The sequence below is a fragment of the Oncorhynchus clarkii genome, chromosome 17 (genome assembly GCF_045791955.1).
Source record: "Oncorhynchus clarkii lewisi isolate Uvic-CL-2024 chromosome 17, UVic_Ocla_1.0, whole genome shotgun sequence".
NCBI lineage: Eukaryota > Metazoa > Chordata > Actinopteri > Salmoniformes > Salmonidae > Oncorhynchus > Oncorhynchus clarkii.
Genome location: NC_092163.1, coordinates 25,395,756 through 25,413,397, shown reverse-complemented (window position 1 = coordinate 25,413,397; position 17,642 = coordinate 25,395,756). Strand labels below are relative to the sequence as shown.

General features: G+C 41.1%; 1 protein-coding gene across 5 annotated transcripts in view; it reads right to left on the bottom strand.

Annotated features, from left to right (window-relative positions):
• Nucleotides 1-15,172, bottom strand: part of LOC139370612 (CSC1-like protein 2) — an 87,428-nt gene extending 72,256 nt beyond the window's left edge. For 3 of the 5 annotated variants that reach the window (XM_071110202.1, XM_071110200.1, XM_071110205.1), the window contains exon 1: nt 14,846-15,171. The gene's annotated coding sequence lies outside the window, so the exon portion shown is untranslated. Of the gene's footprint in view, nt 1-14,845 lie in introns of all 5 variants that reach the window. The other 2 variants (XM_071110201.1, XM_071110204.1) reach the window with 1 other exon arrangement.
• Between the last annotated feature and the right edge of the window lie 2,470 nt (nt 15,173-17,642).

Sequence of the window (17,642 nt, the reverse complement as noted above, 5' to 3'; positions counted from 1 at the left end):
AAGTACAGAGGGATCCTTCATGAAAACCTGCTCTAGTGTGCTCAGGACCTCCGACTAGGGCAAAGGTTCACCTTCCAACAGGACAACGACCCTAAGCACACAGCAAAGACATAGCAGGAGTGGATTCAGGACAAGTCTCGGAATGTCCTTGAGTGGCCCAACCAGAGCTCGGACTTGAACCCGAGCTAACCTCTCTGGAGAGACCTTAAAATAGACTTGCAGCGACACTCCCCATGCAACCTGACAGAGCTTGAGAGCATATGCAGAGAAGAATGGGAGAAACTCCCCAAATACAGGTGTGCCAAGCTTGTAGAGTCATACCCAAGAAGACGACGCTGTAATCACTGCCAAAGGTGCTTCAACAAATTACTTAGTAAAGGGTCTGAATACTTATGTAAATGTAATATTAGTGTTTTAAACTCTAAAAACCTGTTTTTTCTTTGTCATTATGTGGTAGTGTGTGTCGATTGGAGGAAGAACAAAACTGGAAAAAGTCAAGGGGTCGGAATATTTTCCAAATGCACTATATATTATGGACATTTTCTGAAATTACAACGATAAAAATGTTCCTACACAGGAAAAGAAATCCTGTGTAGCACCTTTAAGTCTACTCACATTGTATTCAGCGCATGTGCCAAATACAATTTGATTTAAGTTTTTGACATCTAATCCCACAGATAGTGCTAATTTGCACAAAATAATTATGACAAGAACAAAAAAAAAGATAGATCAGTTTTTACATGGACAATGCATTATTATCTAAAGGCATAGTTGAACAAGCAGTGTAGTGGGGTCTAAAATAGCTCAATAGTGTTGATGTTTTTAAATAGTTGAAATCATTGGTGCCTGCTATGTGATGCTTCCCTGAAGAACGTCACCACATTACTTCAGCCATATTATTCAGTCATTAGTTTTGTTGACACCGTGCACTAACATGAGTTTCGATATCTAATCAATATGATCCAATCACTCTCTACACATTGTATTGTGGTGAAATGTGTATCTTTGTGACCAGATCAGCTGGTGTCTCCCTGTATGCAAATCATTTGACAGATTTTCTAAATAATATTTATTTTAAAGATAATTACTAATGCCATTAGTGAATGGTGCTACTGGTCAGATTTTAGAGACCAGTATAATGATGATTAAAATGGTTTGATCTAGATCGGTTTACACTTGATTGATATCCAGGCACCGTGTGACCGACTACCTCCGGAAGTGGTCAGGAAGATCTGATCACAATCATATCACAATGTGTCTTTTAATCGTCAAAATCGGTCTAAAGATGTCACAATCAGAATGTGGGCAAGATCTGGACAAAGGGCGCATGACAGTTATAAACAGAGCTATTGATTCATACATTGTCTGAGTAGTAATACAGTGTAGCCTGTTTCAGAGTTCCTAGCACTTGTACAGTCATGCCCTAGATTGACTGGGCAATAAACAAATTCAGGTTGGATCAGTATGAACTGTGCAATCGGTCTTGATGTTGTTGAGGGATAAGATTAAAAGGGTTTGGCCTATTTGCGTTCCCCGAAAGATGGCACGTCTGCTTGCTTCAGAGTTCTCAGCTTAGAAATGAAGCTAAGGACTTTCAATGAGTCTTGCAGCTGCCACTCGCCAGGGCTAGCATTGACATCAGCCTTACTACTCGGTGACGGCATTCCCTTTATGGATACGGTGAGGTGTTCCCAACCTATTTTTCACACCTAAAATCGTCCCACTTTCTCTTATCAAAAGAGAATTTAATGCTTTTTTCCCCTCTTCGCTTGTGTGTCCGATCAGAGTAGAGAAGCAAAAAAAAAAAAAAAGAGAGAAAATGAGCCAAGATAGTGATGAGTGTGGAGTTCTGGCAGCTGAATTCTAGCTGAACAACAGGAATTCTATGCAAAGATCTTACCGACAACATTGAACTTCCCAACGACTAAATAAGGATGTGGACTCAATAGGGAAAATCTGACAGAAAATATATGTTGTTGTACCTCCTACGCAGCCTTGATAATGATCACTGTGATTCGTCTGTGGTGATTGAAGAACACGGCTCAGAAACACTTAATACCTTAGCCTACTACCTCCTCATCCCACTCTGTTTTAATATGAATGGACCTTTCGTCTTTGTCACTGCAGACCAGCGAAATCCCTGTTACCCACAGGCCTTTGTTTTCTCTCCGCACCTCAACACACTCTCCCTCCCTCTTTCTTTAACTCCCCAATACAACACTCTCACAGATGTAACAATGAACACTCAATGGGCTGCCAGGGTGCAGTGGAAACATGTGACTCATGGTGGAGGACATGGAAAGCCCTCTGCACTTCCTGACATGGAAACCCCTCAGCCCATCCCAACATTGTCACCCCCCCCCCGTCCGGACTGTGTGAGAACAAAGTTCTGTAAACTAAAGAATTATCCTAGTCCAAGCTAGGAAGCTTCAGATACCATTCAAACCATTTCTGATTGATTTAACTGCCAAGCAGAATATATTATGCAATAAAATAGCCTACCGGGATAGACTTTATACAACAATAATTTTATTGAGTCAAAAGGCAAGACGTGGCAGAATACCATAATGAAGTCTATTTCTTACACCACTACTCCACAGTGAAACTCTTAACGTCTAATTTGGGCACATAAGTTACATAATATTATAAATTGTGGATAAATACACGGAACCAAAATATAAACGCAGTATGTAAAGTTTTGGTCCCATGTTTCCTGAGCTGAAATAAAAGCTCCCAGAAAATGTTCCACACACACAAAACACATTTCACAAAAATTGTGTGCATACATTTTTTTTTTTACATTCCTATCAGTGAGCATTTCTCCTTTGCCAAGATAATCCATCCACCTGACAGGTGTGGCATATCAAAAAGCTGATTAACAGCATGATCATTACACAAGTGCACCTTGTGCTGGAGACAATAAAATGCCACTAAAATGTGCAGTTGTGTCACACAATACAATGCCACAGGCATCTCATGATGAGGGAGCGTGCAATTGGCATGCTGACTACAGGAATGTCTACCAGAGCTGTTGACAGATAATTAAATGTTAACTCCTCTACCATAAGCCACCTCCGATGTCATCTAAGAGAATTTGGCAATACGTCCAAGCAGCCTACATGTATGGCGTTGTTTGGGCGAGCGGTTTGCTGTTGTCAAAGTTCCGTATGGGCAGGCATAAACTACGGACAACGAACACAATTGCATTTTATTGATGGCAATTTGAATGCACAGAGATACCGTGACGAGATCCCGAGACCCATTGTCGTGCCATTCATCCTCCGCCTTCACCTCACGTTTCAGTATGATAATGCATGGCACCATGTCGCAAGGATCTGTCCACAATTCCTGGAAGCTGAAAAGGTCCCAGTTCTTCCATGGACTGCACACTCACCAGACGCCACCCATTGAGCAAGTTTGCAATGCTCTGGATCGACATGTACGACAGCATGTTCCAGTTCCCACCAATATCCAGCAACTTCACACAGCCATTGAAAAGAAGTGAAACATTCCACGGGCCACAATCAGCAGCCTGATAATCTCTATGCGAAGGAGATGTGGTCACCCTGGATCTATGACCGGTTTTCTGATCCACGCCTCTATCTTTTAATTTAAAAAAAAAATCTTTATTCCCAGTCATGTGAAAATTAATAGATTAGGGGCTAATGAATTTATTTCAATTGACTGATTTCCTTATATGAACTGTAACTCAAAATCTTTGAAACCGAATGTTGCGTTTATATTTTTGTTCAGTAATAGTATGGTGTAAACAACTCCAGTGATTCAGTCAATTAAAAAAAAAAAAAAAAAACTTTCCTCCACCACAACAGCAGACCTGAAGAAATTTGCAGGAACTCACCAAGAAATACTCAGTTGTTTTGGAATTGCCAGTAGCATGGAGCATAAACAATATTGAGCGATAACCAACAGATTAATTATCTATTTACGGATATATAAATAATAATTCACTTCTCTAGCCCATGTAGACAGCAAGTAAATATGAAATATATAGAAGGGCATCACATGGATAGCAAGTCGTAAATTCCCCATGTCATTGCTGACAACTATGTTCCTATTATTAACACAGGCCTGGTGCCTTGCGCCATGGCAAACTGTCAGGGTACAGCGGCGAAATACAAACCCCATTATTCACCAACATCCAAGGTTAGTTAGTGCGTGTGTCCTGCATCACAACCCATATGCCTAGGTTTGTGTGTGTCTGTGTGTGAGTTTTGTCCCATCCTTCACTGACACACTGCCAGGTTCAGCACGAATTTCTGAAGGACTGGCTGCTAGTGCTAACCCTCGGCCTACAGACACAAATACTATTGATCGCCATACTTTCAACTGGAACATCTTGTCGTCTTCACTCACCATACCAAGCAGCTCCACTGTGGTCACAAACATATAAAATATTCAAGAGTGAAAGTCCCTTGTCTACATGCCATTGTTTATTAAACAAAAAGCAAGAAACCAACACTTCAATCATGGTTCATTATAGTTGTCAAACGATCCATCGTTTCAATTTGGGGATGGTCGAAAACACAAACAATGTAAATAGATACATTAATTCACATAGGGGGGGGGGGGGGGGGGGGGGGGGGGGGGGGTGTTATGCTGTCAACAACACTGCAATGGAACAGGACACATAACACTGCATCAAACAGCAGTAGATTTCACATCATAACAAATTACAATCATAAACATTTATGAATACTAGAATCCACTATACTCCATCCATAGAAAATATACTTTATTTTTGAATGTATAATTTTGAATTCTAGAAGTACTTTGTATCTATTTGTTTAGGCCAAAACAAGAACTCTATTCCAGTGGTATGTATACAAGCCAATTCTTTTTACAATCATAGCAATTTCTCAAAGGGAAACTGATGTGGATTGTCATATAGCAGGCTGCTCATTATCACATATCTGCACTGAACATGTTCTTCTGCGAGAGTGAGATTATCTGCTCCAAACAGAGAGCAAGTGTGCAACAAGGGGAAAAGGAGCAGAGAGAGGCGAAAAAAATGTCTAGGTAGCCTATAAGAACGCACCCGCTTAACATGAGTGCAGTGCTTATCAACAAACACAGAAACATCTCGTAGAAGTCCCATGACTGTCCATGTATTTGTTACCACTTACATAGCCTGTTTGTACATTGGTCGTATGTATCCGTATCGTAAACCTGAGTTAAAGACTAGATTATAAATATAAAATTCTGCCCTAGGAACAAGGTAAAGCTGACCCAGCCTAATCAATGGGAAGGACATGCTGTAGTGAAGTTGAACAAGTGCTGTGTTATGACTCCGCACCCCTCTCTCTCTCGGACACAGAACTCTTATCTTCGCTCATTAGCTGCAGTCGATTGGGTCCCATGCAGGAGCTCTCTCACTGAATTTCAAACACTGTGTCCATTACACAGACCCAAGGTAACCAGTAAATGTACTTGAAAGGTAGATACAGAGAGAGAGAAAAAACAGGAGATAGTGAGAGAAGAGAAAATGAGAGAGTGAAAGAATGACTGACTTTAAAGATATTAAATATTAAATATTAGAATCACCCCACATAAAAACAAAAGATAATGACTCTCTCTCCAATACTTCCATGTCAGAAAACACAGAGCCATTGGAAATATGGATTGGGTGGTATCCAAATTAGTAGCCTGAAAATCATACCTTTAAAAGAATTGGAAATCATACCTGGCATATTTCAAAATACCCTGGGACATTGTAATGCACGTGTCAAACTCATTCCATGGAGGGCCGAGTGTCTGAGGGTTATCACACCACCCTTGTGTGAATTAAGGTCACTTCCCTCATCTTGTTGTCTAGGTCTGAATTGAAAAAAACACTGCAGACACTTGGCCCTCCGTGGAATGAGTTTGACACCCCTGATCTAATGGGAAGGGACTTTATCTAGATTGAAGAGTTGCATGCACTCCCCAAAAGACAATGGGGTAAATGGATGATGATCAACATCAGACTACAAAATATAGAATCTAGTTATAATTTTGACAGAAAAGCTATGGACAGCAAACCATTTCAATACCTTATTATTTTGTAAGGAGGTCCTCATCAAATTTAATTGACAAATTTTTCATGAAAAAAAAAGACATATATATATATATATATATTTTTTATTTTTTATTTTTTTTACGCAACTGGGATATGACAATAAAGTCAGACTTGTTTCCAAATCATCCCAACTCCATGAAACTTGAAAAATGTGCGTGTCTGTGGCAGACTCTGCAAGATACTTTCACACCTCTATCAATAGTGGTTGTGCAGAATTCTAGTGGGTACATGCTGAAAGTCTCCACAGAAAATTAAGGTTGCATAATTGTGTTACCATCTGGGTTTGAACCCAGGTTGTCTGCATGCCATTAGCTCTTATACAATAGTTAGTGCAGCAGGAACCTAACCCATGACCCTGGCATTGGAATTGCCCGCGCTAAAGGCATCTATATCGGTCCGTTAATACAAGGCCCAGTGCACTGCTTTTCATAAAAAAATAAATAAAAATAAAAATTATGTATTTGAATGTTTACCAGCATTTGTAATTGGCGTCTGATAATTATCGGTACAAAACAGTTATTCTGATAATACTTGAGGAATATAAAAATTACTTGCTTGATATAAGTTTTCCAGATTCTTGAAATACTTATGCAAATGCAACTTATGTGAAAACAGAAATCGTCTATTCATTCCTTTTCCATTTTAGTAGGCACTCTTATCCAGAGCAACTTACAGTAGTGAGTTTACATTTACATATTGGTCCCCCTGTAGAAATCGAACCCACAACCCTAGCATTACAAGCACCATGCTCTACCAACTGAGCCACATCACATCATCACAAACCACTTGATGTCTCAATGTACTCAAACACTGTATTGGTCATTGTTTTTCTTCATGGTGATGGAAAGCCTACAGGTACAAACCTAGATGACCAGCCTATATTCAATACAATAATGTTAATTTACATTAAGTGGTTTGTAAGGATGGTAAATTAATACTGCACAAAAAGTATTTCATATTTAAGAAAAATATTGTATTTGATGTGGATGTCTCATGTCTTTGCCCATAACTTTGCACCTTTTGATGTACATTTTTTGAGGACAGGATTTTGTTCTATATGGATTCCATTAAAATGACAACAGCAGAGAAAGGGACAGAGCAAAAACTCTTACAATTCCAACTATTGAATCCGGCATTAATTAGAAAACTACCTTTTTTGTCAACGCTAAGATGCTTTAAAAAATAAATTAAGTAAAAACTGGCTTGCGCAACCGACATCTATAACGGTCTGCTGGCCCAGACGGCATCTCTAGCCGCGTCCTCAAAGCATGCGCAGAACAGCTGGCTGGTGTGTTTACGGACACATTCAATCGCTCCCTATCCCTATCTGTTGTCCCCACATGCTTTAAAATGGCTACCATTGTTCCTGTACCCAAGAAGGCAAACTTAACTAAATGACTACCGCCTCGTAGCACTCACTTCTGTCATCATGAAGTGCTTTGAGAGACTAGTCAAGGATCATATCACCTCCACCTTACCGGCCACTCCAGACCCACTTCAGTTTGCATACCACCCCAACAGGTCCACAGACGACGCAATCACCATCACACTGCCCTATCCCATCTGGACAAAGGGAATACCTATGTAAGAATGCTGTTCATTGACTACAGCTCAGAATTCAACACCATAGTACCCTCCAAGCTCATCATCAAGCTGGAGACCCTGGGTCTCGACCACGCCCTGTGCAATTGGGTCCTGGGCTTTCTGACGGGCCGCCACCAGGTGGTGAAGGTAGGAAACAACATCTCCACTTCGCTGACCCTCAGCACTGAGGCCCCACAAAGGTGCATGCTCAGCCTTCTCTTGTGCTCCCTGTTCACCCACGACTGTGTGGATATGCACGTCTCCAACTCAATCATCAAGTTTGCAGACGACAACAGTAGTGGGCTTGATTACCAACAACGACGAGACAGCCTACAGGGAGGAGGTGAGGGCACTCAGTGTGGTGTCAGGAAAACAACCTCTCACTCAACAAAACAAAGATGATCGTGGACTTCAGGAAACAGCAGAGGGAGCACCACCCATCCACATCGAAGGGACAGCAGGAGAAGGTGGAAAGTTCTAAGTTCCTTGGCGTACACATCAGACAAACTGAAAAGGTCCACCCACACAGACACTGTGGTGAAGAAGGCGCAACAGTGCCTCTTCAACCTCAGGAGGCTGAAGAAATTTGGCTTGTCACCCAAAACCCTGACAAACTTTTACAGATGCACAATCGAGAGCATTCTGTCGGGCTGTATCACAGCCTGGTACGGCAACTGCCCCGCCCTCAACCGCAAGGCTCTCCAGAGGGTGGTGCTGCTGTCTGCACAATGCATCACCAGGGGCAAACTACCTGCCCTCCATGACACCTACAGCACCCAATGTCACAGGAAGGCCAAAAAGATCATCAAGGGCATCAACCACCCAAGCCACTGCCAGTTCACACCTCTACCATCCAGAAGGCGGGACCAGTACTGGTACATCAAAGCTGGGACCAAGAGACTGAAAAACAGCTCTCTCTCTCTCAATGCCATCAGACTGCTAAACAGCAATCACTAACTCAGAGGCTGCTGCCTACATTGAGACCCAACCACTGGCCACAAATGGCTCACTAGTCACTTTATACAACGCACTCTAAATAATGCCACTTTAATAATGTTTACATATCTTCCATTTATATACTGTATTTTATACCATCTATTGCACCTTGCTTATGCCGCTCGGCCATCGCTCATCCATATATTTATATGTACATATTCTCATTCACCCCTTCAGATGTGTGTATTAGGTAGTTGTTGGGGAATTGTTAGATTACTTAGTGCAGTAATAATATGTAACATCAGAACTAGAAGCACAAGCATTTCGCTACACTCGCATGAACATTTTCTAACCATGTCTATGTGACAAATACAATTTAATTTGATTAGTAAAGGCCCAGTGCACTACCTGTGATTTTAAATTAAACAAAGAGTAATATACTATTATCACCCTCAGCACCCTTACTTTCCGCGGCTAAGGGATATTACACTTTTAGTAAAACACAACGGCCCAGTGGTGCAGTGGAAGCCATACACACACACACCTTTTTCTTTCTTCTTCAGTTGGCATTGCATAAACTCACTTCTTAATTCCTACTGATGTGTATCAAAGTAGCGTAGTGGAGGTATAAGGCTTATAAATTATGTAGTACAATAGAGAAATCATGCACAAAGTAGCCTACACACATCGCAAAACACATGAAATACTGTATATTCACGAGCGCCACACACATAGCCTAGTTTCAGCAGAATTTCATCTGCAGGTAGCAAGAGCGCACAGCACTCAACTGGCTTTGGTAAGGAGCAGCTCACGGAAGAATGACATCGGTAGCCGGTAGGGTAGGAAAGATATCTCCCAGTAAATGCTAACTAAGGCAACAATGGATATGAAAACCAGGTATTGAAAAAGTTTGATCCGAAGTGTTTGTTAGTAGGTAATTTATGATGCCCAATTGTCATGCGCTGTTTGCATCAGGGGCATAGGCATGGGTGGACACAGGCCCACCCACTGGGGAGCCAGGCCCACCAAATCAGATTGATGTTGCTTAAGCATTGTTGTGGACTTACATCACCAGTGAAACATAGGATTTCACACACAGGGCGCCTTTCCCACTTCTCCAGGCACCACTACACAGGGCCGATAAAAAGACAGCAGTCACACACAGCATGGTGTTAAAGGATAAGCAGTCCATTCACGCTGACATTTTTACGTTTAGCACACAAAGTAAGCGGTGACCTAAAGTTGAAATGCAACAATGCTTCACGCTATCAGCAGCAGGTGTGCTGCATTAAAAAAAACAGTTCCAGTCACCAGATGATTATTTAAAACTGGACTTCCTGTTGGAAGTTAGTCTTCAAAGGGGAGAAGCTAACAAATGAGCAACAACACATGCTGCAGCCTCCGCAAACTAGCCGACAACAAAAGCTAGCTAGCTAGACCATGGGGGAAAGCTACTGCTCGCTATTGTGACCCGTTGGCCTTCGAGAAGGCAGAAGTTTCCATATGTTTTTGTTAAAACTGTCCAAATGTGATAGGTTGATTTCACTGTCACTTTTGCCATAATACAGGTGAATGGCAGATGCCTTCTATACAGCTTCTGATGGCCTAGCCAATAGTTGACTTATCTAGCTAGATTTACTGTATATCCCCAGAGACCAGCAAATACAAATGCTGATTGGATCTTTTTTTCCTTTCTTTTCAATTTTTAATTAATCTTCTCTGAAGGCTTAGAAGACCCATTCTTCCTCAGTGTGTCTGGGTTAATAATCATTTGTAGAGCAGCTCTATTTTCCCTCAGCATACATTTTTTCACTTCTGAATGGCTAAAAAAATCCATATGTTGTTCAGAAATACTGGACATTTTGAACTCTTATTATGGTGGCGATTTGACAGAATTACAATCATGGTCTTGAATTGGATGTTTTTCTGGTCTCGGTCTTGGACCCATTGTTCGGTCTTGAATCAGTCTTGCTTTAGGTGGTCTCGAACACAAGAAACTCAAGAAAGAAGTCAATACAATTGTTAGATGCGACCACCCACCTCTAATTTAAAACCAAACATAGATGGATTCAATGTTGTTTTCACTATCCGGGCACACACCTGTCTGTTTCACACCTGAGGTGTAATCCATGAGGGGGTTTGATTAATCTAGCCTGGGCAGGCGTGTTTTGCATAGACTAAAAGTTGATTGCATTCCATTTGGAAACGGGCTGCCTCCCGGTGGTGAGACAGGTACCCCCGCTCGGTCTGATAGTGAAGTCTGCTCCAAACAAAAGTGACATAATTAAGCAATTACTTGGGATCTGTGTTTTCCCATGCAAAAGTGATTTGTTTCGATAATTTTTATCTGCCTTCCCAATGAAAACTGCCTTGAAAAATGTTACATTTATTTTATGTTAAAGCGATGTGTGTTTCTGGACGATGTACTATGCTGCATCTTTGACAACATGGATGAGCAGATTACTGTTCGATTTGAGAAGGGCGCTCCTCCCTCCACACTTTCACCCGATGAGCCAAACAGTTCTAAAACTCAAGTTTTGCGATTAAAACAATGATATTTTGGAAAACAATGATATTTTGCTTCCGTGTAGTAGTCCTTTCAACTCACAGCCAGTCATCCTTGTCATTGACAAGCGCCTAACTCAAAAGGAGTCGGTGTTCTGAAAGATGAGACATTGAGGATTATAATAAAGACCGCTTTGGTGTCACCCAAGCAAACCACACACCCATGAGTCCAAAATGTGCACGTCACCATTTCCATATTTGAAAATGTAAAATTACAATCCTTTTGTCTGACATGTTTGTCTGACAAATCTTAACACTAAGATTGTATTTTATAATTTAGCTAGCTGTGCTGGCAATAGAATAAGCTTTCACGATACCCACCTGACCCAGATTGTGATTCACAATGAAACGTTTTTGGATTGCAAAAACAGCCATTTTGTTCCAAACAAAAAGCCACAAGCATGTTTGCTTCAGTTCCTCACATGGCAAAAGCAGGAAGACCTTAATTTTAAAAAATTAAAAAGAACCTTCATAGTTGAAGGCTCTTTCCTTGAGTCATAAAACTGCATTGAAATGACTTAGGAACTGTGCAGTTTGGAAAGGTGTGTGGCCACCTGGAAACACCAGTTAGACCTCTCACTCAAACCCTTGTAATTGTTTTTTCTTATCTTGCCCCTACTCCAAAATGTAAATGAATATTCTTACATCACTGAATGTATTCAGAGTATTTTCAGATTGAGTTATTGAAAAGTGAAGTAAATGTAAAATGCACCAAAATAAAGAGCGTAATTGTTTGGGTTCTTGTGTCAGGTGAAAATGTTGTGTCCTCACTATTGGTCTGATAACTTTGGAGATGATTGGGAAATTTTTCTTTCACTTGCCACCATGGTCATGCATACAGTACATTTTGAAAATATTCAGACCCCTTGACTTTTCACATTTTGTTCAGTTACAGCATTATTCTAAAATGGATTAAACTGTTTTTTCCCCCTCATCAATCTACACACAATACTCCATAATGGCAAAGAAAAAACAGAAGCATTCCATTGATGATCCTTAAGATGTTTCTACAACTTGGAGTCCACCTTTGGCAAATTCAATTGATTGGACTTGATTTGGAAAGACACACTGGTCTATATAACATCCCAGAGTAGACAGTGCATGTCAGAGCAAAAACCAAGTCATGAGGTCGAAGGAATTGTCCGTAGAGCTCCGAGACAGGATTGTGTCGAGGTACAGATCTGGGGAAGGGTATCCCCCCAAAAAAATATATATAAAAAAAATAAAAGAAAGTCTGCAGCATTGAAGGTCCCCAAGAACACAGTCATTCTTAAATGGAAGAAGTTTGGAAACACCAATAATTTTCCTAGAGCTGGCCATCTGGCCAAACTGGGCAAACAGGGGAGAAAGGCCTTGGTCAGGGAGGTGACCAAGAAACCGATGGTCACTCTGACAGAACTCGAGTTCCTCTGTGGATATGGAAAAACCTTCCAGAAGGACAAATATCTCTGCAGCACTCCACCAATCAGACCTTTATGTTAGAGTGGCCAGACGGAAGCCACTCCTCAGTAAAAGGCACATGACAGCCCGCTTGGAGTTTGCCAAAAGGCACCTAAAGGACTCTCAGACCATGAGAAACAAGATTAGTGTCAAGTCTGGAAGAATCCTGGAACCATCCCTACTGTGAAGCACAGTGGTGGCAACATCATACTGTGGGGATGTTTTTCAGCGGCAGGGACTGGGAGACTAGTCAAGACCGAGGAAAAGATGAACGGAGGCAAGTACAGAGAGAGATCCTTGATGAAAACCTGCTCCAGAGCACTCAGGACCTCAGACTGGTGTGAAGGTTTACCTTCCAACAGGACAACAACCATAAGAACACAGCCAAGACAACACAGGAATGGCTTCGGGACAAGCCTCTGAATGTCCTTGAGTGGCCCAGCCAGAGCCCGGACTTGAACATCCCTGGAGAGACCTGGGAAGAGCTGTGCAGCGACACTCCCGACCCAACAGGCTTGAGAGGATCTGCAGAGAAGGATGGGAGAAACTTCCCAAATACAGGTGTGCCAAGCTTGTAGCGTCACACCCAAGAAGACTCGAGGCTGTAATAGCTCCAAAGGTGCTTCAACAAAGTACTGAGTAAAGGGTCTGAACACTGAAATGTCACATGTACATTTTTTGGCAAAATTTCTAAAAAAAAATTGCTTTGTCATTATGGGGTATTGTGTGTAGATAGATGAGTGGGAAAGAAACAATTGAACACATTTTAGAACAAGGTAACATAACAAAATGTGGAATAAGTCAAGGGGTCTGAATACACTAATCTATCTACATATATTGAACAAAAACACAACCTATTAGTGAGCATTTCTCCTTTGCCAAGATAATTCATTCACCTGACAGGTGTGACATATCAAGAAGCTGATTAAACAACATGAACATTACACAGGTGCACCTTGTGCTGGGGACAATAAAAGGCCACTAAATGTGCAGTTTTGTCACACAACACAATGCCACAAATGTCAAGTTGAGTGAGCGTGCATTTGGCATGCTGACTGCAGGAATGTCCACCAGACATGTTGCTATTTCTCTACCATAAGCCACCTCCAACATAATTTTAGAGAAATTGATAGTACGTCCAAACGGCTTCACAACCACAGACCACGTGTAACCACACCAGCCCAGGACCTAAACATATGGCTTCTTCACCTGTCAGATCGTCTGAGACCAGCCACCCGAAAAGCTGATGAAACTGAGGAATATGTGTGTCTGTAATAAAACCCTTTGAGGGGAAAAACTCATTCTGGTTGTCTGGGCCTGGCACTCAAGTGGGTGGGCCTATGCCCTCCCAGGCCCACCATTTGCTGCACCACCTCACAGTCAAGTGATATCCATACATTAAGTCCTACTGAATTTATTTCAATTGACTGATTTCCTTATATGAACTGTAACTTTGAAAAATTGCTTATATATATATATATATATATATATATATATATATATATATATATCTTTGTTCTCTATATCACACAAACACAGTACCAGTCAAAAGTATGGACACTTACTAATTTTTCTTTATTTTTTACATTGTAGAATAATAGTAAAAATAAAGAAAAACTCTGGAATGAGTAGGTGGTACTATATAGTAATTTATTTTTCTAAATGATTAAATATTAGATCAATTTACCTCAGAATAGTTATGTTAGTGACTTAAAAAATGTAGATTAGATAGATAACATTTTTAGCTTAACTCGAGTAATGGCAGCCAGGAAAAGTGTTACAAATTAGTTTCTGTGAGAATTACAGAAGGGTCAGTTACCCCACGTTACCCTATGCTGCTAGATGGAGATTATAATATCTGTCTAGAAACTGGGCTAGACTCAAGACCGTTCCTCTCACTGGATCCTACAAAGTCTTTCTGCAAAGACAGCTCAGCGCAAAATTATTTTAAATGCGGTTCTTAGAACGTCAATTAGATCATACGACACGACGCTGTTTGGTTTTGAAATAATTATTCAAATGGTCTAGACTACTATAAAATTATATAAAGTAGGTTATCCCTCAACTAGCCTATAGGCGTGACAGGCCCAGAGCACAATAGTGCGAATGCGATTCTGCATGATTGCTGCGCTGCGTCAACATTTTTAAACACGTGAACCCTCGCAATAGTATATATTGTATGTAGGTCTTTACCTTCTGGCCATAATGTCAAAACAAATTAAATGAAGCCGCATCGTCTTTTACCTGGCAATCCAATTTGAATTTCTGTTTGCGTCTTCTCTTGCTCCAATGGCAATATCCCAAACGAGAGAGGCTAAATATATCGTTACAAATCCACCACCAAGGTGACAAGGTCTGGAAACCAAGCAATCAGCCTCACGAGAGAAAGCTACTGAGAAGCGTCAGAAACATATTCGAAATCCATTATGGGCTTTTTGTTGCAAAAGTTAAAAAAGCGGCGAATTGCTTCACAGTCCCTTTGAACGACACCGAAAATGGACGTGAACGCTAGGAAAATAATTACCGGCAATTGGAAGCCCGACATATTCCATTGTGAGCCTCTCTCCCAACAACAACCACTAGGTGGCGACAAAGTAACACTTCCGTTAGGTTTTCAGAATAAAAGTCCCTTTATCCAAAAACGCATGCAAAGTAATTTTGCAAAGTGTGACTGTCAGTGCCCACAGGCATTTTGTAAAGTGTTATTTTATTTATTTCCTATTAGTTACACCTCATTGGAATCATTGGAACACATCTGTTTTATTTACTTGAAATATTAAGAACAAAAAATATATTGTCTTAACTAAAAACCAGTCCAGTCAGCTCACCAAAACCACATTTTATTAGTATGGAAGTTGCAAATTACCAAGTGGCAACTGCAGATCATGCTGCTTGCTTAGGGAGTGCCACTTCCACCCGATTCGGCTACTACTAACAGGACCAAACTCAGGACCTCTGCCTCGCAAGCACACATGACGGCCCTCCTAGAGCATTCCAACCCATTGCACTGCCAAAAAAATGCCTATGTCAATAACGCAAGGGATGACACTTTCAGGATGAAGAGTGAGTTTCATAGATCCCCATCTGCTACATATGCACAAATAGATCAGTAAATATGTAACAGTATTCACAAAATAAAATGAAGACTAATGATAACGTAAATTAACCATTATGATCATTTTTACACTCATCCTTATTAGGCTACCAGAAGACTGCTGTTTTTGAAAATATTGTAGCAAATTCAGGGCTAAGCCCAATTCGGGACTCTGCCACTTCTTGATGAGGTCACTAGTTGTTGTACAAAGGTCTCTACATGCTTACTGTCTGCTACTGCCATCCCCATGTTTCTCTCACAAGTCCCTTGGGACACACTTCTAGTTCTAACACCAGCATAGCGAATATGTAGCCCGACCAAGACACAAACCCAGGTTACTGCTACTGTGAGTCCAAAACTTAAATTGTTACACCAAGAGGTTTGAACTTTCTGATGAGATATTAAAACGTTATTTATTGTGTGTCCCTTTTGGGAAATGTGTCTTGCATCTCGACAAACAACAGCACAGCATCACCAATAAGTGGGGTGGCAGGTAGCCGAGTGGTTAGATCTTTGGACTAGTAACCGGAAGGTTGCAAGATCGAGTCCCTGAGCTGACAAGGTAAAAATCTGTTGTTGCACGTAACCCACTGTTCCTAGGCCATCATTGAAAATAAGAATTTGTTCTTAACTGACTTGCCTAGTAAAATACATAAATCACAAGCAATAACTACAGCAGACATGTTCATCAATTCAGGTGGGGGGTGAGTAGTTATTTACACTGGTGGGAATGAATGATTTCTGGGCTCTGGCGGTGTTGTAAAGATGGACTCTGCATCGGCGGTATGAGCTTGTACTCCTGGTTGAGTGGGTGTGTCAGATCAGTGGCAATTCTCGCTCCTGCCCTCATTACTCTCTCTAACAAGTTCTGAGATGAACTCCTGATATGTAATTAATATCTTCATGAAAGACAGTCGTTGTTGTCCCTTTTTGTACATCTGTTTTGTGTTTGCAGTCCAGGAGAGTTTTGAGTCAATTATAGTTCCAAGATATTTGTGTTGCTCAACTGTTTCTATTTGCTCTGAGTCAATGTGAATGGGCCTGAGATCATCTTTTAAAGTTCTGAAGTTTATTGTCATTTCCTTGTTGTTGTTTTTTCACATAGAAATGAGTCTGTTTTCCTTCCACCATTGGAATAAATGTGTTCTTTCTGTCCTGTAGTCATCCTTGGAACCCTAGGTGTGTTCCTAGGTTTGTACAATATGCTTTCTGAATGCTACTAATGGCTGTGCACACCCAAAAGCCTTGTTTTCACCTTCATTATCTGATCAAGATGATCCAAACAAGTTCTGTCACGTTTACACATGGTAATAAAATGTGTCTGTTATCTGTCTACTGTATCCGCATTGTGACCATATTTCCCTATAATATCTATCTGCAGTCTGCAGTAACTACAAGGAACAGTTCAGCGTTGTAGTAATCAAGAACACATATTGAGTGTCTTGGTCTGGTTTCAGTGTCTGATACGTTTTTACTCGGTCTTGACTCGGTCTCAGACAATGAGGACTCATCATTTCTTCCAGAGACCATGCGAGACCAGCAGAGTAAAAAACTCATAATTGCAGTGGTCGCGTTCCACTGCTTAGATGTTGCATGCATCAACCAATGGTTTGTGCCACGTCATTGAATGTGTCATCTACAGACAGATTGCTATAACATATGACGTAAGATCTGGCTACGTCTATCAGTACATTTCCACATAACAAAATAATTCCAATAGCCATTCTAGCTTTGCCTTCGTGTGGGAGCTTGCAAGCAGCTGAGGTAGTGCTAGGTATCAACAGCCAATCCAGTAGGGGCTGGAAGCTATAGTGAGCTTCAATTGGTCAATAGCATCGCGTTATCGTACAGTATTTGCATAAAGTTCAGCTTTCTCCAACTTTGGTCCTGCTCTGTTCACTCTTTCTCGCATCGCCCAATGGTCCCCCCATCCACTTTGCTTCCCTC